General features: G+C 40.0%; 1 long non-coding RNA gene across 1 annotated transcript; it reads right to left on the bottom strand.

Annotated features, from left to right (window-relative positions):
* Window positions 1-129: 129 nt before the first annotated feature.
* LOC144456810 (uncharacterized) lies at window positions 130-25,681 on the bottom strand. The gene is made up of 4 exons (XR_013485913.1): window positions 25,564-25,681; window positions 24,561-24,632; window positions 1,079-1,233; window positions 130-496 (listed from the first exon to the last, which is right to left on the bottom strand). It is a non-coding gene; the product is annotated as an uncharacterized LOC144456810 (long non-coding RNA).
* Between the last annotated feature and the right edge of the window lie 19 nt (window positions 25,682-25,700).

Below are 25,700 nucleotides of genomic sequence, written 5' to 3' on the forward strand. Positions count from 1 at the left end.
ACTTGGAAGGGGGAGGTGGGCGGCTTGTCATCTCTCTCTCTCTCTCTCTCTCTCTCTCTCTCTCTCTCTCTCTCTCTCTCTCTCTCCCCTTTTTCTTTTTCTCCTTCTTCTTCTTCTTTTTCTTTTTCTTCTTTCTTCTTCTTCTTTCTTCTTCTTCTTCTTCTTCTTCTTCTTCTTCTTCTTCTTCTTCTTCTTCTTCTTCTTCTTCTTCTTCTTCTTCTTCTTCTTCCTTCTCCTCCTTTAGCCCTCTCCTTCTTCCTAATGTTGATTTCTTAATCTTATAGGACTCAGTTCTCCCCTTCCTCTCCCCTCCTAGTCCTTAAACTAGGTGAGACTGGATTTCCCTGAGGCACTGGAACCTGGCCCTCATCTCCCTTCTTCTCCTGACCCCCAAGTCTTTAGTTGTAGTCCCATGTACCTCTTTGATTCTGCTCCAGACAGTTGCAGTTCACAAGCTGTGCTTGTGTTCTGACTTTCAGATAGTCAAAGACCTGGGCTGTTAATTTAAATCAAACATTGGTTAGGGAGATAGGATGTCCTTACAACCCATTTTATATATGTGTATATATACATATATATATACACACACACACATACACACTATACCATACTGTAATAATATAGACTATATATTACATATAATTCTATATGTAATAATGTAATTGTTACTTAATATAATGTAACTACATAATAATATATACTATGTAAAATATGTACTATGTAATCTGTACTGTGTAATTTTATGTAGGCTTCTACCTTTCTCTGGGTCTTGATTTTCTCATTTGTGAAATAAGAAGATACTAAACCTACCCTTAGTTCTGGATTTAGGAATTCCCTCTGAATCCTCTATAGGCTCCTCAGGACAGAGGTGTTGAGGTACCAGACTAAGTCATTTCTCAGGGCTGTTCACTTCACTCAGGTCTAGACATGTTCCTTCCAAGTTAAGTCAGTTTCCCTCAAGCTTAGTCACTGTTCCCTTGGACCACGATGCCTCTCCAGGACACATCCCTCTTCCTGGCAGGATGTTGTTGACTAAGACACATCTACCATAAATTCAAGAACACAACTTGCAGTGTACCTGAATAGAAAGTCCATGGTTCAGGCCACAGCTATCTCCTCTCCCATGGGAAGGGTTCACAGGGAAGATGCCCCTCCTCACTCCAGTTCAGTCCCAGACTCGTCTGCTGAATTCTGGCCCAGTTGGCTCTTTTAAGAAACCATAGGATCTGGCACCTGATTGACATCCAATGACAGCATCAACATCATTCAGATGGGAATGGAGGCCAGGAGCTTCAGGGCACATGGCTGCTCTGGGGCACACAACTTGCAAAATGCTTCCTCCCTAGACCCTAATATCTCAGAATGTGTCACCAAACACCCCCTCTTGTACCTAGTCCCTGCCTGACACAGAAATCTGTCACCTGCCTCAGGGAAAGAGTTGTTATTGTTTGTCCTTCCTTCTCAAAGGGAACCATGCATGACATCAGGAGGACTGAAAATGGCCCCAGATGCAGTGGGAGACCTTGGCCTTTTTAAGCTAAGGTCTTTCTCAGGTCTCAGTTTGTCGAGGCTATGCCCATTCAATGATTAAGGCTAGGTAAAAATGAGGCAAAGAAGGGGAAGGAAGTGTGCTATTGAATGACTCTAATACTGTTTCTGAGCCAGAAGTCCCAGGGATAAATTAGTCCCTGCCTACTGCTCCTCAACCATGAGATTCTATAGGCAACGGTGGGGGTGGGAGGAGTAGGGGGGCAGTGTGTGGGGAATAGAAGAGAATTTTGTCCTTGAATTCCTTGGGCAACCTTTCTTTGCTACAGTGGAGTCCCAGCTGAAGAATGAGCTCTTCCTCAGCTCACCCCACCCCCTCAACACACACACATACACCCCAGTCAGGCTTAGGGAAGATAAAACAATTCAGCATGTCAAACTGCTTTAAAACAAAATCCCAAGTGTTGTATTTGTCACATGGAGGGGAGCAGAAGCTGTATACAGATATCAGCCTCAAGCTATTACACAAGCAGATACTTACATACACAAAGCACAGGCAGCTATCCAGACGAAGAGAGATGTAGAGATTCACAGAAATATGCCGACCACATGCTGGCCCTGTACGTACACACATTTATTCTTTCCTTTTTACATCTGCAATAGATCTTGCAACTGCCCCCTTCTTTGCACCTCCTTCCTAGTAAAGACCCTCATTGTTTCTTCTTTTTCTTCTTATCTTCTTCTTCTACTTCTACTACTACTACTACTACTACTACTACTACTACTACTACTACTACTATTACTTCCTCTTCCTCCTCTTCTTCTTCTTCTACTTCTACTACTACTACCACTACTTCCTCTTCCTCCTCTTCTTTCTTCTTCTTCTTCTACTACTACTACTTCTTCCTCTTCTCTCCTCCTCCTCCCTCTTTTTCTTCCTCCTCCTGTGAGGAAGATCCCACTGATGCCATTAACCAGCACAAGAGTTTTGACAAGCTCTATTTCTGACCTGGCCCAGTACACTCCTCTTTATGCAAGGGATCACTATATTGGTGCTAGCCTTAGTGTCAACACCCAATCAGTTTAGCCTACTGCAGCTCAGAACTCCTGAGCTCAAACAATCCACCTACTTCCTCGGTAGTAGAGACTACAAGAGTAAGCCCAGGAGCCATCACACCCTTGCCTATCTTCTTCTAATTGGCTTTGCTACAACTAGTTTCATCCCTTCTCCAATCATCATTACACAACTTCCAGAGTAATCTTCCTGATACAAAAAGTCTGAGCACATCATTCATTTGCTAAAAACAAGCCTTCATTGGCTCCCTATTGCCTATAGAGTAAGGTTCAGACTCAGGTTGGCACCCAAAGGCCTCCACAATTTGACTCCCAACCTGCCTTTTCAATGGTATCTCCCCTCTGGAATCTTTAGTTCCAAGCAAATTAATCTCCTAAAGAACTAATCTCCCTTTCTGGCACTGTCCCCCCTGCTAGAAATGTGTCAGGTAAGAGTTTGGACCATTGAGCTTCCTTCTAGTTATGAAGTTATATAATTCTACCTATCAACCAACAAGCAAACATCTTATGCTGGGCACCATGAGTTGGAGAAGCCTGAAGATGAAATGATGCCAAAGACAAGGAATACTGATCTGGGAATCGGGGAACCTAGGTCCTGGTTTTGGTTTTCCCCTGGTCCACTGTGTGACTTGGGGCAAATTGCTTTCTTTCTCTGAGCCTCAGTTCTCCCACTTAGAAAATGAAGGCATTTGGAGGCATCTAGGTGGCGCAGTACATAGAGCTCTGGCCTTGGAGTCAGGAGGACCTGAGTTCAAATATGACCTCAGACACTTGACACTTGCTAGCTGTGTGACCTTGCGAAAGTCTCTTAACCCAGATTGCCTCACCTAAAAAAGCTAAAAAAAAAAAAAGAAAGAAAGAAAGAAAAGAAAATGAAGGCATTGGCCAAATGATTTCTAAGCTCCCTTTCAACTCTGACGTCCTATTCTAAGGTGGTAAAATGAAAGTTGCGGAAAAGAGTGGGGAATGATCATTGGTAAAACAAGGTCCCAAAGGAGACAGGAATAGAAGTGGAGGAGTTATCCAGTCTCTGAGACAGGAGAGAAGGAATAAAAAATTGTTGAAGACACAAAAGTTCTGAGGTCGGGATAAGACTAGAGGGTATGTCCTAGGGTATGTATGGCAGCTCTAGGAGAGTATTAAAAACAAGAGGGGAGCCCCATTAACCTGCCTCCTCCCATTTTCAAGGACCCCAGGGAAGTTGTGGATCGCCTACAGCCAAGCCCAGAGTGAACTCAGAGAAAATCCATTAGCATCAAGTGCCAACCCACCACCACTCTTCACTGACAGTGGGCCTCTCTCCTCACCCTTTCCTGCTGCCTTTGGGACACAGAAACCTTTTTGAGAGTCTATGATTAAGGATGATGGCTTGGAGCAGGTGAGGAGGCAGAGGAAAGGGCCATCACGAAGTAATTACAGATAGCACCCCTACCTCCCCTTGGGCTGATTATTAGCATTCCAGTGGTCCATTACTGAATTTGCTAGTCCATCAACATCCACTGTAGTTGAGTGGGGCCTTTTCTATTTTTTTAATGTTCTCAAAAAAGTTGTTCAAATTTTCTTTCTTACTTAAGTTTAGTGAGACAGAATATTCTATGATTCTGTGACTATGATATTGGTAGTGGAGGAGAGGGGGAAAGACAAAAAGGTCAACAGCGTCTGGGAACATCCAATCTCTTGAGATAAGTAAAAATGTGAAGTTTTAATTCCTTTTAATTTCTGAGAAAATGTTTAGCTACTTTTGAGGCATCTCAGTAGTTTATTTTACATCTTTTTATTTCATGCAATTGCAGGGAGACTGAATTTTTTGATGGCTAAAATGCAAATCAAAGCATTCAAGCTTTGCTAATCACAGATATGCATAATAAAGATAAGATCCCTGCCTAGAAAGGTAGAGAATACTGACCTTGCCCACTGAGCCTACTTTTCCTTCTAGTTTGAATTTATATGCACCTAAGCCAGAGAGGATCTTGGGAGTGTGTCAGATTGTCTGAACCCTTTGCTAAACATCTGTAACTGAGGGTTGTGATCTCAGGCCTGGACAGAAATCACAAAAAAGGAAAGGCTTGATCTTAATCTGGCTTTTTTTAGCTGGGTTTGGTGACTCTGACTAAAGATCTATCAGCCTGCTCTTGTCAGGGAGAGGTTTGGGGCTCTATACCCTAGTGGATTAAAGCTGAGATGGCTGATCTGGTCCAGAAAAGATTATAGTGCCAGTGGAGACTATGTGACCGGCAGGCTCTACTAGAGCAATGTGGTCCAATGAAGAGAGGTCTAACAGAGATGCTATGTCCAGTGAGGAAGAAGCCAAATGAGTTCAGCAAAGTAATGTATGTTGATATCACCAGAAGACTTTAGGGGTCCTACAGTATTGTTAGTACAAGTTTCCCTTGTACCACATCACACCTATCAGATTGGCCAACATGACAAAACAGGAAAATGATAAATGTTGGAGAAGATGTGGGAAAATTGGAACACTAATGCATTGTTGGTAGAGTTATGAACTGATCCAACCATTTTGGAGTGCAATTTAGAACTATACCCAAAGGACTATAAAAATGTGCATACCCTTTGACCCAGCAATAACACTTCCAGGGCTATATCCCAAGGAGATCATACAAATGGGAAAAGGACCCACATGCACAAAAATATTCATAACAGCTCTTTTTGTGGTGGCAAAGAATTGGAAATTGAGAGGATGCCCAACAACTGGGGAATGGCTGAACAAGTTGTGGTATATGAATGTAATGGAATGCTATTGTGCTATAAGAAATGATGAGCAGACAGACTTCAGAAAAACCTGGAAAGACTTGTGTGGTCTAATCCTGATTGAAGTGAGCAGAACCAGGAGAACGTTCTACACAGTAATAGCCACATTGTGCAATGACTAATATTGATAGACTTAGCCCTTCTTGGCAATGCAAGGATCTAAGACATCTCCAAAGGCCTCATGAGGAAAAATGCTATCCACATCCAAAGAAAGAACTATGGAGTGTGAATGCAGATTGAAGCATACTATTTACTGTTTTTTTCCTTCTGTTGTGTTTTGTTTCCTCTTTCTGGTGGCTCCTCCTATTGGTTCTAATTCTTCCTTACAACATCATTAATGTGAAAATATGTTTAATAAGAATGTATATGTATAGTCTATATCAGATTGCTCACCGTCTTGGGGAGGGAGGTGGGGAGGGAGGGGGAGAAAAATTTAAAACTGAAAAGCTTATGGAAGTGATTGTTGATAAAGCAAGATAAATTAATTAAAAAAGGAAAGAAAAAAATAAAAGTGTGAGTTTCTCTTTCACCTTGGTCCCTCATGTGTGAATTCTATGTAATTATCCCTTCTACATCTAGACTTTCCCCATTGATGTTTCAATATATGGCAGGTTGGCATAAGAAATTAAATGGGAATTTTGAGGGAGTTTTACAGAAGCCTCAGACAACACATAAAGGCCAGCAGATGACACAGAGCCTATGACCAAATACTTAACTCAAATTTTACAATAACATACTATAAACACCCCATAAAAGAAAAAAGAAAAAATTCAGACTTCTTCTCTGGTACAAAGGGAGGGCCAAAAATTTTATATAGATTTTCCAATTACAGGGATGCTGCTCCCTTAACCTCCTTGATGTGGGAGGGATAACTGTATTCTCACTTTCTATAATGCTGTATACTTGTGGTAATATGCCTTGAATTTAAGGAGAGAACGTTCTATTGCAAGTCTTATTATGCTACTTTATTAAATGCCTTTGCTTTGAACTAGTTATGTCATGTGGCTGACAAGAGAAAAAGTAAACACATTGACAGGGGCTTGTGAGCTATCTTTTTGAGTGAATATAGACCCATATAGCACCTTGAACATGGGACTTGCTCAGGGAACCTTATGTGTCAGACGTACCATATGTATCAGAGGCAGGGTACCACAGATGCTACATAGTAAAGTTATTGTGTTTGTTTTCCTTGTGGGTCATGTGTATTGGTAAAAGAAATAAAAATCTTAATGGCAAAAGAGACCTGAGCTATATTTGGAGATTTTCCTAATATAAATTTGTGATAAATAAATACATATGTATATATACATATATGTAATGTGTATGTGTATGATTTTGCATTTATAACCTAGACTGAGACTAGAGACTAGGGCAAAGGTGGAGAAGAGAAGGAAGGTGCTTGCTGTAGGTAAGGCAATTTTCTGAATACCCGTAGCTACAGCATTAGCTGCTTACCTGAAGAACTAGGCTACCCCTAGGGGCACATCTCTATCTAACAATTGGGACATATTCTACCCACAGCATTTTACAAATGGGGCTCAATCACAGACCCCTTGCTGTATCTCCAAAGCCTAGCACAATGCCTTACACAGGGTAGGTACTTTTAAATAGTTATTGAATGATTGTACAAGTATAGCCTGTATCAGATTGCATGCCATTTTGGGGGGAGGGGAGAGGGGGGAAAATTCATGTTTATATGAATAAAATAGAGAAAGAGGAGACCAATGAATTGATCAAGCAACTAAAAAAACCTAGAAAACAAATAAATTAAAAATCCCCAATTAAATACTAAATTAGAAACTCTGAAAATAAAAAAAAGAGAATAATAAAATTAAAATTAAGAAAGCTATTGAGCTAATAAATAAAACTAAGACCTGGTTTTATGGGAAAAAAAACAAACAATAAAATAGATATACCTTTAGCTAATTAAAAAAAGAAAGAAGAAAACCAAATTACCAGTATCAAAAATGAAAAAGGTGAATTCACCATCAATGAAGAGGAAATTAAAACAATAATTAGCAGCTATTTTGCTCAACTGTATGTGCCAATAAATCTGACAATCTTAGTGAAATAGATGAATACTTACAAAAATATAAACTGCCCAGATTAACAGAAGAGGAAATAAAATATTTAAATAACCCCATTTCAGAAAAAGAAATTGGAACAAGCCATCAATGAACTCCCTAAGGAAAAAATCTCCAGGGCAAGATGGATTCATAAGTGAATTCTACTAAATATTTAAAGAACAATTAATTCCAATACTATATAAACTATTTGGAAAAATAGGCAAAGAAGGAGTCCTATCAAATTCTTTCTATGATACAAATATGGTGCTGATAACCAAAGCAGAAAGAGCCAAAACAAAGAAAATTTATAGACCAATTTTGCTAATGAATATAGATGCAAAAATTTTAAATAAAATATTAGCAAAAAGACTACAGCAGCCTATCACAAGGATAATATACTATAACCAGGTGGGATTTATACCAGGAATGCAGGGCTGATTCAATATTAGGAAATCTATCAGCATAATTGACCATAGCAATAGCAAAATTAACAGAAATCATATGATTATCTCTCAATAGATGCAGAAAAAGCTTTTGACAAAATACAGCACCCATTCCTATTAAAAACACTAGAGAACATAGGAATGATAAGCTAGAAGCATTTCCAATAAGATCAGGGGTGAAACAAGGATGTCCATTTTCACCAATGTTATTCAATATTGTAATAGAAGTGTTAACTTTAGCAATAAGAGAAGAAAAAGGAATTAGACTAGGCAATGAAGAAACAAAGCTGTCACTCTTTGCAAATGATAAGATGGTATACTTACAGAATCTTGAAGAATCAACTAAAAAACTACTTGAAGTAATTAACAACTTTAGCAAAGTTGTATAATATAAAATAAACCCATATAAATCATTGGCATTTCTATATATTACTAACAAAGCCCAGCAGCAAGAGATAGAAAGAGAAATTCCATTTAAAGTAACTGTAGACAAAATAAAATGTTTGGTAGTTTACTTGCCAAGACAAACCCAGGAACTATATGGACAAAATTACAAAGCACTTTTCACACAAATAAATTCGGATCTAAATAATTGGAAAAATAGGGGAAGCTAGATTGTGCAATGGATACAGCACCAGCCCTGGATTCAGGAAGACCTCAGCCCTGGATTCAGGAAGACCTCAGTTCAAATGTGACCTCAGACACTTGACATTTACTAGCTGGGTGACCCTGGGAAAGTCTCCTCATCCCATTGCCTCACAATAAATAAATAATTGGAAAAATATCAGCTGTTCATGGGTAGGCTGAGCTAATATAATTAAAAATGACAATTCTACCTAAATTAACTTATTTAGTGCCATACCAAACTACCAAAAAATTATTTAATAGAGCTAGAAAAAATAATAACAAAATCCATCTGGAAGAACAAAAGGTCTGGCATATCAGTAGAAATAAGGAAAAGAAATGCAAGGGAAGGTGGACTAGCTATACCAGATGAAAAACTGTATTATAAAGCAGCAATCATTAAAACTACTTGGTACCGGCTAAGAAAAATAGTGGATCAGTGGAATAGGTTAGGTACACAAGGCACAGTAGTCAATGACTATAGTAACCTGTTTGATAAACCTAACGAATCCAGCTTTTGGGATATGAACTTATTATTTAACAAAAAATGTTGGGAAAACTGGAAAATAGTATGGCAGAAAGTAGGCATAGACCAACATCTTATGCCATATACCAAGGTCAAAATGGGTACATGGCTTAGATGTAAAGAGTGAGACTATAAGCAAACTAGGAGAGCAAGGACTAATTTACCTGTCAGATCTATGGAGAATGGAAGAATTTATGACCAAACAAGTGATAGAGAACATTATGAAATGCAAAACAGATAATTTTTATTATATTAAATTAAAAAGGTTTTGTACAAACAAAGCCAATGCAACCAAGATTAGAAGGGAAGGAGAAAGCTGGGAAACAATTTTTATAGTCAGTGTCTCTGACAAAGGCCTCATTTCTAAAATATACATAGAGAACTGAGTCAAATTTATAAGAACACAGATCATTCCCCAACTGATAAATGGTCAAAGGATATATAAATAGGCAAACTTCAGATGAAGAAATTAAAGCTATCTATAGTCATATGAAAAAATGCTCTAAATCACTATTGATTAGAGAAATGCAAATTAAAACAACTCTGAGGTACCACTTCACACTTATCAGATTGGCTAATATGACAAAATAGGAAAATGATAAATGTTGGAGAAGATGTGGGGAAATTGGAACACTAATGCATTGTTGGTAGAGTTGTGAACTGATCCAATCATTCTGGAGAGTAATTTGGAACTATGCCCAAAGGGCTATAAAAATATGCATGCCCTTTAACCCAGCAATACCATTTCTAGGTCTGTATTCCAAAGAGATCATAAAAATGGGAAAAGGACCCAGATGTACAAAAATATTTATAGCAGCTCTTTTTGTTAAAGGTAGCCAAGAATTGGAAATTGAGGGGATGCCCATCAATTGGGGAATAGCTTGAACAAGTTATGGTATATGAATGTAATAGAACACTATTGTTCCATAAGATATGATGAGCAGGTGGACTTCAGAAAAACCTGGAAAGACTTACATGCACGGATGCTGAGTGAAGTGAGCAGAACCAGGAGAACATTGTACACAGTAACAGCAACATAGTGCAATGACCAACTTTGATAGACTTAACTCTTCTCAGAAATACAAAGATCCAAGACAATTCCAAAAGTCATGATGGAAAATGCTATATCCACATCTAGAGAAAGAACTAAGGAGTCTGAATGCAGATCAAAGCACAGTATTTTCTTTTTTTGTTTGTTTCTTCTTTCTTGTGGTTTTTCCTTTCGTTTCTTCTTTACAATATGACTAATGTAGAAATATGTTTAATATGATTTTACATGTATAGCCTATATCAGATTGCATGTTGTCATGGGAAGAAGGGAGCAAGTGGGGGGGGGAGAAAATTTAAAACTCAAAAACTTAAAGAAGTAAATGTTGAAAACTAAAAACAAATAAATAAAATTTAAAAATAAAAAAGAACTCAAAATCTTATAAAAGTGAATGTTGAAAACTAAAAATAAATAATTTAATTTAAAAATAAATAGTTATTGAATTGAACAGCAAATATCATTTCATCAGACATTTGGTCATCTCACTTTCCATTGCTCATGACGAATATAAGCAAAAAGACCAATATAAATACAACTGCATCCCATGCAGCATCCTTTACAGAGGCTGAAGAGTAGAGAAATTCTATGAAGATGATAAAACCCTGTCAAATTAAATTAACATATACTTTAATATTTTATAACATTGATGCACAGGGGAAATAGTCAAAACAAACATATTGGAAAATATGTTTCAGGGTCAAGAGGGAAAATAGGTCAAAGGCTTGTAGATTACGTAGAAGTTTTAAAACCTATTTATTAGGAATATTTCAAGAGAGTTAGAAGGTGATAGACATGAGCAAGCATGAATACCACACAAAATGAAATTGATATTTAATGTTTAAATTTCTTCTCTTGTCACGAATTTCACAAACAGGAACATTTCCTTATAAAAAGAATAGAAAAAGGAGATTTTATACAACACTTTGAAATTGTATTATATCTAGCTTTTTTTTTTAAGTATACATTTAATTTAACTCAGTACTGCCTCCAATACTGCCTGTATTCCATTCTGGATTTCCTTTTGTTTGTTCTCTTCTATGTATTTTTAAAAATATTTCATTAATTTCATTTTGCATTTCTCTATATGTTTTTTGCCATGACTGTCACTAACCCAACTCCCTCCAATAATTCTTTCCCCAAAAAATAGAAACAGAAAGCCCACCCTTATAACAAGCAAAACAAATCAATACCTTGGCAGTATTTGATAATGTATGTCATTCTACACTTTGGGTTCCTGCCAGCTGGCACTCCTTGGACTGAGCTATACCATGGCCCCAGGAAATCTTGCTATCAGGAAATTCATCATCCTTCAAGATTTCATCAGCTTTAGCACTCACACTTCATTAAGACCCTTAGGACCCTCTAGCCCTTCAATTGGAGGGCTAGCAGACAGCCCAAAGAACTCTTCCCAAAGCATTTCCATTTAAAGAAGGCTCCAAGGACAGCCATTTCTTCATTTTCCACTCACTTGCATTCCTTTGGACTAGACTCCATCATGCCTCTAAATCCTAGGTGCCTTCCTTCCACCCCTAAGCTCCTTGAGGGCAATGACTATTTTTCTTTCTCATAGTTGTATCCATCAGTCTTCTGGAGTCTTAACTGGTTGTTCATTGCCTTAATCATAGTTCTTACATCTTTCATGGTTGTTTTCTTTTATTATATTGTAATCATTGTATAAATTGTTGTCTTGGTTCTGCTCACTTCACTTTTCATCAGTTCAGACAAGTTCTCCCAGGTTTCTGTGAATCAATCCCTTTTGTCATTTCTTATAGAACATTAATATTCTATTACACTCAAAGACCAGTCAACTGTTCCCCAATTATTAGACATTCAACTTGTTTCCAGTTGTTTGCTGCAGAAAATAGTGCTGATATAAATATTTTTGTGCATATAGTCTTTTCCCCCTTTTAAAAAGACCTTTAAGATACATTAATATAGGTACTGCTGGGTCAAAGTGTATGCATAGTTTGGTGACTTTGGAGGTACACAGTAGTTCCAAAATGCTTTCAAGAATGGCAAGACCAAGGTGCAGCGAGGTGGCGCAGTGGATAGAGCACTGGCCCAGGAGTCAAGAGGACCTGAGTTCAAATCTGGCCTCAGACACATAATACTTCCTAGCTGTGTGACTCTGGGCAAGTCACTTAACCCCAATTGCCTCACAAAAAAAAAAAGAATGGCAAGACCAATTCAGAGGTCTACCAATCATTCATTAATATGACTATTTTCCCATAGCTCTCCAAAATTTGTCATTTTTCCTTTCTGTCATTTGCTGGTTTGATAATTGCGAGGTTGTATTGGTAGGGGTACAAGTTTCATCTTGACCATGATAGGAAAATAACTCCATTCCACTGAGGCACAGGCATTGGACCCAAGCATCTTATTCCTAATCTTGGTCGGCATCTCATGGATCTAAGAGACATGATAGGAGAGGAATTCCCTGTCACTGAGCTCTGGTCAGTTACTAGTGGACCTAAGGGGAAGCATGGAGTTTCCTGTTGCTGGGGCACAAAGTTCAAACTCTTAGCCCTTGCTCCCTTCACTGAAGGCAGGAAGTCTTCCTCAAGAAGGTGCTGCTGCTAAGAATCTTTGTCCCAAGCCTTATTAGCAACGGATGAGCTAAAGAGAGGTACTGGTAGTCCAGGCTCAACCTACTGCCCATCGAAGTAGAGGAGAGATGGGAACTCTCAGAAAATGGCCTCAATTTTTTGGCCACACCTGTTCCCTACATATGTGATTCTCTACTCATGAACCTCTGCTTGAGACTTATGCTCATTTCAATTCTTGCTAGATGTATTTGTGGAAGAATGTGTGCAAGGTTTATATGGGAAATGTTTCATTGCTATTTTTCTTGCTCTGACATTTCAATATATGTCTTTGCTTTGAGTTAATAGTGTCCTTTGCCTGACTATTAAAGATAAGTACATTGGTGGGGGCTTGTAAGTTATAGCTTTAGAAATATAGACTGACAGAGTATCTTGAAGCTGGAGAAGCCATCCTCTGGGGAACCCAGCTTGTGAGGGTAGCAGTGGAACAAGTAGGATTGCTAGGTAGACACACTCTTAGCATAAGGGCAGGAGATGGGGTGGAGAGGAAGACTATGGGCCAAGTACTGAACTCCTTGAGAAAGGAGTGAAAATGAAAAAAATTCTGGTAGGAAACAGAAAGGAAATGTCAAATTACTGATACACGATTTTCTCAATCAGATGTACGCATAATAAAACCATTGACTTGTTGGAGCAAAGACGAAAATTAGAACCAAATTAGAAGAGAAGATAAAGATCAGAAGACAATATGGCATACAATTAAAGCATCTTCAACCTGGTGCTTTCAAATAGGCTATTTTTGCTCATGAAGGAATAAAGGAAGAGATACAGAGACTATCACCATTTCATAACAGATATTTAGCTGATATGATGCAATTGCCAAAATGAGGAAGTATAGAAGCTAGAAATCAAATCAGGCAGCCAATGAATACTTGATTTCTTTGTGAAGTAGAAAAACATGACTATTTTGAATCCATGACTATCATGGGGAAACCCAGTGGAAAAGGAACATGACAACCATGAGAGGCAGTAATGAGAAATATAAGTTTTTAGAAAGCTCGATTAAGACTCAATTAAGCCAGATCATTTCAAGAGCACTTAAGGATGAAACCAGGAAGACAATAGCAAAAAAAAAATGTAAAAGATACATCACCATTTTATATCAAACTGTTTCCTTCATTGATGACAGTGGAGCCACAACCTTGGATTCTAACATCTTAGTCCTCAGTGTCTCCATAAGCAAGTGGACATTGTTGAGGTTTAGGGGTTTAGGGGTGCTGGGACCCCAAAATCACATGTGGATCCTGCCCGAAAGAATATGACACAAGCCTTCTTTCAACCAAAAACAAGGTTTATTAGAACATCCATCATATTGGTCAGACCTTAAGGAGTCTGAATGTTAGTGAGCCATTGGCTAGATTGTAAGAATCTGAGACATGGCTAGATTTTAAGAATCTGAGCCCCTTAATGCAGACAAGATAGACCTTATATACAGAAAGACTGTGTGAGGGATCTAGGAGTGGCCAAGTAGTTTGGGGTGACTAGAGGAGGGGTCTAAGGAGGATCTGGATGGGAGTGGCCACTAAGTTGGGGTGAACAGAACTCCTGGGACCTGGACCACATGGCCAAGGGAGAATGGAGCCTAACTAGGATTAAGGGTGGGAAATGGTTGGGGGCCATAGGGAGGTAAGACAATGGAGGGCTAGGCTAAATTATAGGTAAAAAGAGAATTAGGAGATTGGGTGTAGCCACAATGAAAGGCTAGTTGGTGGGATTATAGCCTCAGGTGAACGCCAGAGATTTGACCATGTGGGAAACTCCAGGATTTTTCCTTTCTGGGGTCCAGATCCCAACCCTATTAGACATGACATTAAAGAAAACCAAGATAAGAATAGCTAGATAGACCAAGTGCGTACAGGAGAAATCTGCACTGGACACCACACTGTTTTGAGAGTGTTGAGGGAGACATTCTCAGAATAACTGAAAAAAGGGAAGATACCAAATGACTAGAAGAAGAGCATATGTATATCGTTACTCCTCTACAAAATATTTCATGCATTCAGTCTTCCCAGCTAAACCATGGCCTCCCCAGTTTTGAACACTGTGTCCTATCAGATCTGGAGGAAGGGAAGGACAAGGTAGGAATTCTGTAACTGAAAGGATTAAAATCTTAGCCAGACACACAGAATCATTAAATATTTATTTCTTGGTACCTATCCCTTTTCCAGGAGCCAGAGTTCTCTTGGTCTTCCTCACTGACCTTTCATTCTCTGGTATCTCCCAAGGCCCTGTCCTTAGTTTTCTTCTTTCTGCAAACATACTCTTGATGTTTTCATTTATTCTTATCCTTTAATTTAATTGTCAAATGAATGAATGAAAAACATTTATTAAGTGCTTACTATGTGCTAAGCACTATGCTAAGTTTTATGGATATAAATACAAAAGCAAGGAGTCCTTGTCTTCAAAGAGCTTATATTCTAACAGAGGGAGACTATACATATAGAGAGCAGTGGCTAGAGAGGATTTGTCATGAGAAGTTGCACGGTTAAGGAGTGGAGGGATAATGAGTAAACTGACAAATCCTTTCCAGTAGCAATGGTAGTACTGATTTGAACTGAAAGGGAATGGGGGTGAGGGGATGAATATGTAGCAATAAGTTACCTGGTTCAAAAAAAAAAAAGACTGCTAGGGAGTAAAGTGAAGTATGGCTAGGGCCAGTCTGATTTAGTGAGCCATGTAAGGCATTCACCCATCAGATCTGGAGGAAGGGAAGGGACAGGTAGGAATTCTGGAACTAAAAGGATTAAATTCCTAAGGCATGAGCTCTGGTCCAAATGGCAAGATGGAAGACCAATCTATGCATATGATTCCTAAATCCATGTCTTCAGTTCTGACCTCTACCCTGGGCTCCATTCTCAAATTTACATTTGTCTGCTGGATATCTCCATCAGGTACTTCATACTCTGTTTAAAACCAAATTTATAATCTTCCAAAGACCTGTGGCCCCTCCCAACTTTCCTATTTCTGTTGGCCTAGGCATCTTTTCCTTTACCCAAGCTTGAAACCTCTGAGTCATTCTTGACTTCTCCCTTTTCCTCATTCCTCACAATCAGTTGCCAAATCCTATAATTTTTGCCTCCCAAACACGTCTCTCATCGATACCCTCTTTCCTACTCTTACTAGCTCCATCAAATCCAGTACCTTCTCACCTCTCTCCTAGGCTATTATAATAGTTTTCTAATTAGTTCCCTCGCCTCCAGTCTTTACCTTCTTCTAGCCATTCTTCACACACAATTGCCAAAACCGTCTTCCTAATGACAAGGTCTGACCATGAAACCATCCTGCTCAAAAAGCAAAACAAAACAAAACAAAACCACTTCAGTGACTTCCTATTGTCTAATAAACTTCTTAATCCAATCAGCATGTTAGTACTTTGGTATTTCAAGGCTCCACATCTTTATTGATATTGTTCCAAATGGGTAGTATACATACACTTAAAAAGGGTTCAAGGTGATGTGCAATTAATTTCTCAAACTTTGTTTTGATCCTTGGATATGAAGCACCACACATTCTGGTCGCAGGACCAAGTTCTGCCCAGGTTCGACTACCTAACAGGGTGTGGTATAACATAAGGGGAAGGGTGTGTTAATGATAGTTTGTGGAGGGCCTTGTTAGAGTCTTGTCTCATTTCCCCTGTGTGTGTTTGGTCTGGCCCATCTGTTCTTGCTGTCTTTGATTTCTTTAATATCATTTTCTATATGCACCATAAGCCCCGGGCTTAGATTTTAGAGTTCAAATGTGGTGGGTCCGTTGTCATTGATGAAGACAATAGTTTGTTATAGAAATGTTGACAGATCTTTTCCATTCTTTTTTCTGTTTTCCTCCCAACTTCATCTATGAATACTGATTCCAAGTGTCCTACAGTAGCCTGGGCTAGCCCTGTTATATCCAGTTGAACAAAGAGAACTAGAGGCCTTCACAAATGTATCAGTCTAGAACAAGCTGATTCTAGGAAACTCTGAATACACCAATCTTTACTAGGCTAGATAAGAATGCACATAGAAAATGTAGAATTCCTTTGATGTCCAGGAGCTATACCTAAGGCCACAATCAGTCACTCTAGTTGATTTTATCTATGTCTTCCCACTCATCTAGAAGAAAGGGCCTATTCTGACCAGACTGTTTTACCTGGCTTTCAAAGCCTTCTATAACCTGGCTCCAACCTATCATTCCAAAATGTCATACCTTTTTAGTTGCTCTATATTCCAGCCAAATTGAACTTCTCATCATCCCTTAATTTCATCCTGCCTCTATATCTTTGTTTATAGTATCTCCCATGGAGAAAGGGAAAGGAGGAGGCAGACAAGGATAAATTACATTACAGGAAAAGGCACAAAAATCTATTACAGTAGAGAGAAAGGAGAGAGATTAACATTGTTTGAACCTTACTCTCATCAGATTTGACTCAAGGAGGGAGTAACATAATCAGGTATAAAAATCTAATTTGCCTTATAGGCAGTAGGAGGGAAAAGGGGAAAGAAAAGGGAGGAGAGATAGAAGGGAGGGAAGAAGTAGTAAGGTACAAGGGAAGAAAAGGGAGAGGGCTAACAGAAGGGAGGCTGGACTAAGGGAGGTGGTGGTCAAAAGGAAAACACTAATGAAAGGGAAAGGAAGAAAGGAGAAAGAAAAGCATAAACAGGGGAAATAGGATGGAAAGACACATAGTAATCATAACCATGAATGTGAATAAATTTTAAAACTCAAAAGCTTATGGAAGTGATTATTGATAAATCAAAATAAATTAATAAATTAAATTAAATTAAATAAAAAATATATAGTATCTCCCATGGCAGGGACCCATGTTTGGAAGAGACTCTCCCACTCCTCATTTCAGTCTGTTGAAATTCCTCTGTCCCATCAAGGTCCATCTCTGGTGCCACTTCTCCATGAAGTCTTTCCTCATGCCCTTACCTCCGAGTAGAGGTCCAGTATCATTAGATTTAGAGTGGGGGGAGAGGGAGCAGGGAAGAGAAGGGATTGTAGCAATCATCTAGCTCAGCCCTCTCATTTTAAAAATAAGGAATTTGAAATCTTTCCTGTCTTTCAAGGCACGTGAATACTCCCCCACCTCTCATAGCAGTTTACCAGGACATCTTGCAATTATACATTTGTCTTCTGGTTGCCATTATCCTTGTGTATGTCATCTCTCTTACTAATATAACTCCCTGTGTACTAGTATAACACGGATTTCCCGCCTGGTCTCCAGCCTCCCCCAGAAAAAAAGAGCCATTCAGCTGAACAAATTGTGGTATGTGATTATGGTGGAATAATGTTGTACTATAAGAAATGATGAGCAGGATGCTCTCAGAAAAACCTGGAAAGACTTGCATGGGCTGATACAAAGTGAAACATATTATGTACAATGTAACAGCAATATTGTAAGATGATCAGCTGTGAATGACTTAGCTATCTTCTCAGCAATACAATGATTCAGAATAACTCTGAAGGACTTATGATGAAAAATGCTACCCATTCCCAGAGAAACAACTGATGGTGTCTGAATATAGATTGAAGCATATTTTTTAACTTTGTTTATCTTTTAGTTTTTTTGTCTATGTTTTCTTTCACAATATGACTATTATGGATATGTTTTGCATGACTACACACATGTAACCTATATCGAGGTGGGGTGGGGAGGGAGGAAAGGAGAAAAATTGGAGTTCAAAGTTTTAAAAACAAATGTTAAAAATCATTGGTTTTTTTTTGGTTGGGCAGTGGGGGTTAAGTGACTTGCCCAAGGTCACACTGCTAGTAAGTGTTATGTGTCTGAGGTCGGATTTGAACTCAGGGTCTTCTGAATCCAGGGCCACTGTGCCACCTAGCTGCCCCCTTAAAAATTGTTTTTACATGTAACTGGAGAAAAATAAAACACTAAATAAAAGCTAAAAATTAAAATCAAATTTTTTTTTTAAAAGAAGGTAGGGAGAGATGGAGGGAAGGAAGGATGGAGAGAAAGAAGAGTATCTTCCCTCTGAAATTATCTCCAGTGTGTCCTCATTTGTACATAGTTGTTTATGTGTTGTCTTCTCTATTAGACTGTGAGCTCCTTGAGAGCAAGGACAGTTTTTTGCCTTCCTTTGTATCCCTAGCAATTAACACAGTGCCTGGCATATAACAGCCCTTAAAAAATTCTTGTTGACTAATTGACCTCAGTTTACAGATGAGAAAACTGAAGCCCAGAGAAGTTAAGTGACTTGCCAAGGTTATACAAGTAGTTAGCACAGTATATGTATAACATATGAAAAATTATTGCAAGGTAATTTTAGGGGGGTAGGAGACACTAGCACCTGGGTTCTCAGGAAAGGAAGTGGTATTTGAGCTGAATTAGGCATTCTGAGAAGTGGAGGTGAGGAGAGAGTGCATTCCAAGCTCAGGGGACAGTTTGTACAAAGGGAAACAGGCATGGAAGGTTGTATGGGGAGGAATGGCCAGGATGGTAGTATGGCTGAACTGAAGTTAAATAAGGGGAGGTCATATATAGTTTGAGTGGCAGAGACTGGATATAACTGCATTTAATCAAGTCTGGAGAATTAAAAAATTCAGAAAGTTCTTCAAAAGAAAGTGAGATTCTTTGGAAGGAAGAGCACCATGAGAAGGCAGGGGCCCAATTACCTCTGTCCATCACAGCATTATAGCATTATAGAGCTAGAAAGGCCCTTACAGATGATGTAGTCAAAAGAGAGAGTCAAAGGTCCTGGAGTCAGAGGCTATGGGTTCAAATCCCACTTCTGGCACTTACAATGTGGCTTTGGGGAAGTCACTTCTTCCTAGGATACAGTTTCCTGATGTATAAAAAATGAGGGGGTTCAATTGATAAATGGTCAAAGGATATATAAACAGGCAAACTTCAGATGAAGAAATTAAAGCTATCTATAGTCATATGAAAAAATGCTCTAAATCACTATTGATTAGAGAAATCCAAATTAAAACAACTCTGAGGTACCACTTCACACTTATCAGATTGGCTAATATGACAGAAAAGGAAAATGATAGATGTTGGAGAATGTGGGAAAATTGGGACACTAATGCATTGTTGGAGTTGTGAACTGATCCAATAATTCTGGAGAATAATTTTGTAACTATGCCCAAAGGTCAATCAAACTGCATAGCTTTTGATCCAGCAATACCACTTCTAGGTCTGCATCCCAAAGAGATCATAAAAATGGGAAAAGGACCCAGATGTACAAAAATATTTATAGCAGCCTTTTTTGTTAAAGGTGGCCAAGAATTGGAAATTGAAGGAATGCTCATCAACTGGAGAATGACTAAACAAGTTGTGGTATATGAATATAATGGAACACTATTGTTCCATAAGCTATGATGAGCAGGTGGACTTCAGAAAAACCTGGAAAGACTTACATGCACGGATGTTGAGTGAAGTGAGCAGAAACAGGACAACATTGTACACAGTAAGAGCAACATAGCACAATGAACAACTTTGATAGACTTAGCTCTTCTCAGCAATGCAAGGATCTAAGACAATTCCAAAAGTCATGATGGAAAATGCTATATCCAAAAAAAAAAAATTAAAATTAAAATAAAAAATAAAAAAAGAAAATGCTATATCCACATCCAGAGAAAGAACTATGGAGTCTAAATGCAGATCAAAGCACACTATTTTTTTTCTCTCTCTCTCTCTCTCTTCTTTTGTTTCTTCTTTCTTATGGTTTTTCCCTCTGGTTCTAATTCTTCTTTACAACATGACTAATGTGGAAATATGTTTAATATGATTGCACATATATAGCCTATATCAGATATCAGATTGCACACTGTCATGGAGGGAGGAGGAGAAAATTTAGAACTCAAAATCTTATAGAAGTGAATGTTGAAAACTAAAAACAAATAAATAAATATATATATTTTTTAAAAAGCCATTTCATTGTACCAGTATCTGGCTGCTATGGGGACAGGAGAGGGCATCAATCCACATGGCTTCATGTTTCCTTCAGCTTCCAGCCTCCCTCTGAAGAGAAAAGCCACTCTAGTCCCCTGCTGCTCTGATAGGCAGAGAGAGAGGACCATTCTAGCTAGTCATTCCATCACAGTCTCTGTTGTATTTTCTTCATCCTTCTATGGGATAAGAAGCACCATTCTATCATACAAGTCTCCTGCCCTTGTGGTGGGGGGAGAAGCACAATTCTATTAAGTTTCTAGCCTGGTCTCCTTTCTTAAAAGGGAAGTAACCATTTCTTCTATTCCAAGTACTGGTTCTCTTACCTGAACTGCCCAAGGTTCTGAAAGATTTTACCCTGAGGTAACAACCCTATGAACATTGAGCATTTAGCTAAAATTTTCCAATCATATCTTCTCTACCTCAGTGATTCTGAACCCCTGTAGATCATCATTCTCCTCTTCTCTTCTTCCTTTATATTACTTCACTTAGTGATCTCATCAGCTCCCATTGATTCAATTATCATCTCTCTTCAGATGACTCTCAGATCTACTTATTCAGCCCTAACCTCTCTGGTGACCTTTAGTCTGAAATCTCCAATTGCCAATCTCAAACTGGATGTTCTGTAGACATCTTAAACTCAAAATGACCAAGGTTGAACACATTATCTTTCTCTTCAAATTCTTTCCACTTCCTAACTTCCCCATTATTACCAGGGACATCACCATCTTCCCAGTCCTCCAGGCTTGCAAAATCAGGTGTCTTTCCCTACTCCTCACTGTCTCTTACTCCCTCTTTCCAATCTGTTGCCAGCACCTGTTGATTTTACCTTCATAACATCTATCTAATACATCCCTCTCTCCTGTAAAACTGCTACCACCTTGGTGCAGGCCCTCATTACCTTACTATTGAAGTAGTCTGCTGATGTCTTTGCCTGTCTTTAAGTCTCTCCCTACTCCAGGCCAGCCTCCACTCAGAGATCAAAGTGGTCTTCCTTAAGCACAGATCTGATGATGTCACCTGTCCTACTCAGGAAACTCCAAAGACTCCTTTTTGTCTCCAAGATCAAATATAACACCCTCTGTCTGGAATTTAAAATCCTTCATAACGTGTCTCCTCCCATCTTACTAGTCTTCTTACACTGTAAACTCTGCCACATATTCTGTGATCGAGTGACACTGGCCAGGCTGTTCTTTGTACAACACACTCCATCTTCCAGAACTTTCATTGGCATGGTTCTCCTTATCTCTGTCTCATGGCTTCCCTGGCTTCCTTCAAGTTCTAGCAAAAATCCTGTCTTCTATAGGAAGTCTTTTCAGATTCCCCTTCCCCAATTTTTTTTTTGGTGAGGCAATCAGTGAAAGTCAGTTTAAATGCAAAAGAAATGCTATATGAACATTTCTGCTGAACAGTAGCAATCTAATGATTCCAGATTCCTAGAATTAAACTTAATATCAATATAGGACTCAGTAATACAGAGCCCTATGTTAGTTATCTCCTATTTACCCTATTTATAGCTTCTTCATGTATATTTATTTTCATGCTATTTCCTTCATTAGATTATGAGCTTCTCTCTATGACTGACTCCATTAATAATTAGCTTATTTTAAGCTTAGGAGTAATATAATGACCCCTAAAGTCCTAGTGGTTTCCTTCTCTTCAGCTTTAGGGAGTTTATTTTTAGAAGAAAAGTTCTAAATTCAGTCATAATCCTTAGGAGGACCAACTTGGGAAAAGTTCCTAACACCTAGGCCACCAATAAACATTTATTAAGTCAGTCAACAAGCATTTATTAAGTACTTACTAGGTGCCTGGTACTGTGTGCTAAGTGATGGGGATGCAAAGAAAGGTGGAAGACAGTCCTTGCTCTTAGGTGCTTCCAGTCTGATGGGGGATACGACGTGCAAACAACTACATACAGGATAAATGGGAAATAATCAACACAGGGAAAGCCCTAGAATTAAGAGGGAAAGGAAAAGGATTCCTGTAGAAGGTAGGATTTTAGCAAGGACTTGAAGAAAGTCAGGAAACTCAGGAGACAGAAATAAGAAGGGCAAACATTCCAGGCATGGGGAACAGCCAATGAAAATGTTGGATGGTAGAGTCTTGTGCAAGAAACAGCCCAAAGACCAATGTCACTGGAGTATATGGGGTGGATGGGAGTGTAGTGTAAAATGTAAGAAGACTGGAAAGGTGAAGGGGGGAGAATAAGGGACCCAAGCATATAGTTGTTTTAGTTTTTGTTTAGTCAGCTGTGTCTGAATCTTCAGGACCTTATTTGGGGTTTTCTTAGCAAAGATATTGGAAGTGGTTTGCCAGTTCCTTCTCCAACTCATTTTACAAATGAAGAAATTGAGGCAAATCAGGTTAAGTGACTTGCCCAGGGTCACCCAGTAAGTGCCTGAGGCTGGATTTGAACTCATGTCTCCCTGTCCTGAGGCCTGTTGCTCTATCCACTGTGCCCTGTGGCTGCATCTAGTAGGCACTTAAATCTTTGTTAAATTGAATTCCTTAGGGAGACCCCATGGTAGAATGAATAAGGTCATTCAAGCCCATCCAGATTTGGAAACAAGGAAGCACATTCTTATCCTACCCCACATACACCCAGGGTGAACTATTCAATCAGGTCCCCCCTGGCATGTGTATGAGGAAGGAAGATGAAAAAAGGGGAAACTGAGGGATCCCAGATAAATCAGGCTGACTTCTCAATTCGGGCTAGTCCCAGGCTCTGAGCGCTGGAAGATAAGATTTATCTCTCTGAAAATCTCCCTGATGGAAAAAAAAATGTCCCTTTAAAAACCCTTGTCCCTGACTCCGTTCCTTCCCCCAAAGTACTCTGAGGGGTCTCTCCTTCTAAATGCTGCTTTGATCCCAATTTCCCGAGACTCAATTACAATCCTTCTTCCAGACTTCCCAGGCCTAGTTATTTGAATTTGCCAAATCTGAAGTCTCAGGAGTACCCAATTCAGCTCCCTTTCAAAGAGACTCCGATTCAGCTGAGGAACTCTGGCCTTAGACCCAAGACGGTGATTTTTCTTGGAGCTTTCAGAATACATGAAGGAAATCTGTATCTTTTTCTTGCAGAAACTAGTCCAGAGATTTGTCCCTGCGCTTGGAAGGAGACTCTGGCTTCAGATTTTTGTCTCCTGCTAATTTGAGAAGTCAAAGTGTAGCTGGACAATTCCTCAGTACCAGCTAGGAGACAGGAAGTGGGGGATGGGATGGATTTCCATTCCATCTCTGGAAGAGACTAACATATCCTATTAGAAAGAACCAATCTGGGTCATTCACCCTTGAAAGATAGTGATTGAGAGTGGAGGAAGCTGTGGAGTCTCAAGACAGCAGAGCCAAAAAGTAATGACAGTGCCCAAAAAGGAAAGGTGGCCATCCTGGCCCTGCCTGCCCAAGGGCTCCCAAAAGCCAGGTCCCTTCCCTTCTTCTCCTCTTTCCTCCTCCCCCAGGGATGGTCCCTTCCACTGTTCCCTGGATGGTCCAAGATTATCTTGGTCACTGCCCTAAGAATTCTGGAACAGCCAACACCAGCTGCCACACTTTTGTTCTCAGGACATTTCCTTCATTCTATCACTCAGAAATCTTCATTAACATTTGCCTAAGCTGCATGAATTTGGGACCCTTGAGAATTTAAATTTTAAATTTAAGTAGCCAGTTTGGAGCCAAACAGGATTGTGGGGAACTGGAAATGAGGCCTCTCTTTCTGATAGGGTAGTCTTTATTACTCTTAAGGTTTTACCCCTGACTCTTTTCCTTGACCCCCCTACTTCAGGGCCAAGGTCTCCCACTGCATCCTGGGCCATCTCCAGTCGTCCTGATCTATATTGGCCACTGGATCCAGATGGCTCTGGAGGAGAAAGTGAGGCTGGTGATTTTGCACAGCCTCCTTCATTCAAATCAAAGTCAATTGCAAGTCACTTCATCATCTCCCTGATGTCATGGTCCTCTTTTGAGAAGGAAGGACAAACCACAACCCTACAATTGGCCCCAGAAATTTCTCCATCTTGAAAGCTCACCTCAGCCCTGGACTTGACACACTGGAGGTACCCTGTGGCCCATCCCTCTGATTGGCTGGCTCCTCCTAGCACCTGTATTTTAAGGAAGATACTTAGGTTACCCACATCTTCATTCCACATCAGGCTTCACTCCTGACTCTTGGCACCGACTTTCTCTACAATGTTACCGAAGGGTAGCTTCATCTCACTCCCTCCCCCACCCCTCTCCAGCTTTCTTTTGTGTATCTTCCCCCCCGCCCCGTTAGGATGTAAATTCCTTTAGGGCAAGGATTTTGCTTGGAATTGTATTCCTTTCTGCTTGGGTTTGTACTACTACTCAGTAACAGTGTTGATACATTGTAAATTCTTAATAAATGCCTGTTGACTCGAGGAGGGTCACAGGATCTAAGACTATGGGGAATTGGAATTGTGAGAGATTGTGGTCTTCAAGAATTTGGGGCATAAGAACTCGAATTGTAGAGGCTGGAATAACAGTGACTGGAACATGGGAACTGGGGTTTGAGGAGACCGGGAATATGAAAAATGGAAAGATTAGAGACGTGGGGGATTCGGGATTTGGGGCCCGAATTGTGGGGGGTTGTGACTCTGCGATGGGACTAGAGATACAGGACCTGGGATTGGACTGTGAGGAACTGGTGACATAGGGACTAGTGTCTGGGGACCTAGTGGGCTGAGCAGACTAGGGCTGTAGGGGATTATAGGGACGCAGGGACTAGGGCTAGTTAGACTAGGACAATGGGAAATTGGTGACATGGGCATTGGGATTGTGGGACACTGGGGAAGTGAGGACTAAGGATACGGGGTTTGGGACTGTGGAGGCTGGGATTGTTGGGGACGGAGGACGTGGGATCTGGGGGCATGGGGCCTGAGGTCATTCGGGCTGGGGTCACAGAGGCTGAGGTCACGCAAACCAGCTGCCCAAGCCCCACAGTCCCCTGGGCGGGGCGGGGACACGTGCGAGAAGCGGGGCCTCAGGCAGCTCGAGGGAGGGGCGGAGACTGACCCAGGGCATTTTGTGGCGTCGGAGCCGCTCTAGTCGGCGCCTCGTTGGCAGCCGGAAGGGGCAGTGCTCAGTTCCGCCGGGCGGCGTGGTTGCTAGGAGGGCGGTGACGTCGACGCGGAGAAGGAGGGACCAGGCCG

The sequence above is a fragment of the Phascolarctos cinereus genome, unplaced genomic scaffold (assembly GCF_003287225.1).
Source record: "Phascolarctos cinereus isolate Bilbo 61053 unplaced genomic scaffold, phaCin_HiC Scaffold_4;HRSCAF=312, whole genome shotgun sequence".
Classification (NCBI taxonomy): domain Eukaryota; kingdom Metazoa; phylum Chordata; class Mammalia; order Diprotodontia; family Phascolarctidae; genus Phascolarctos; species Phascolarctos cinereus.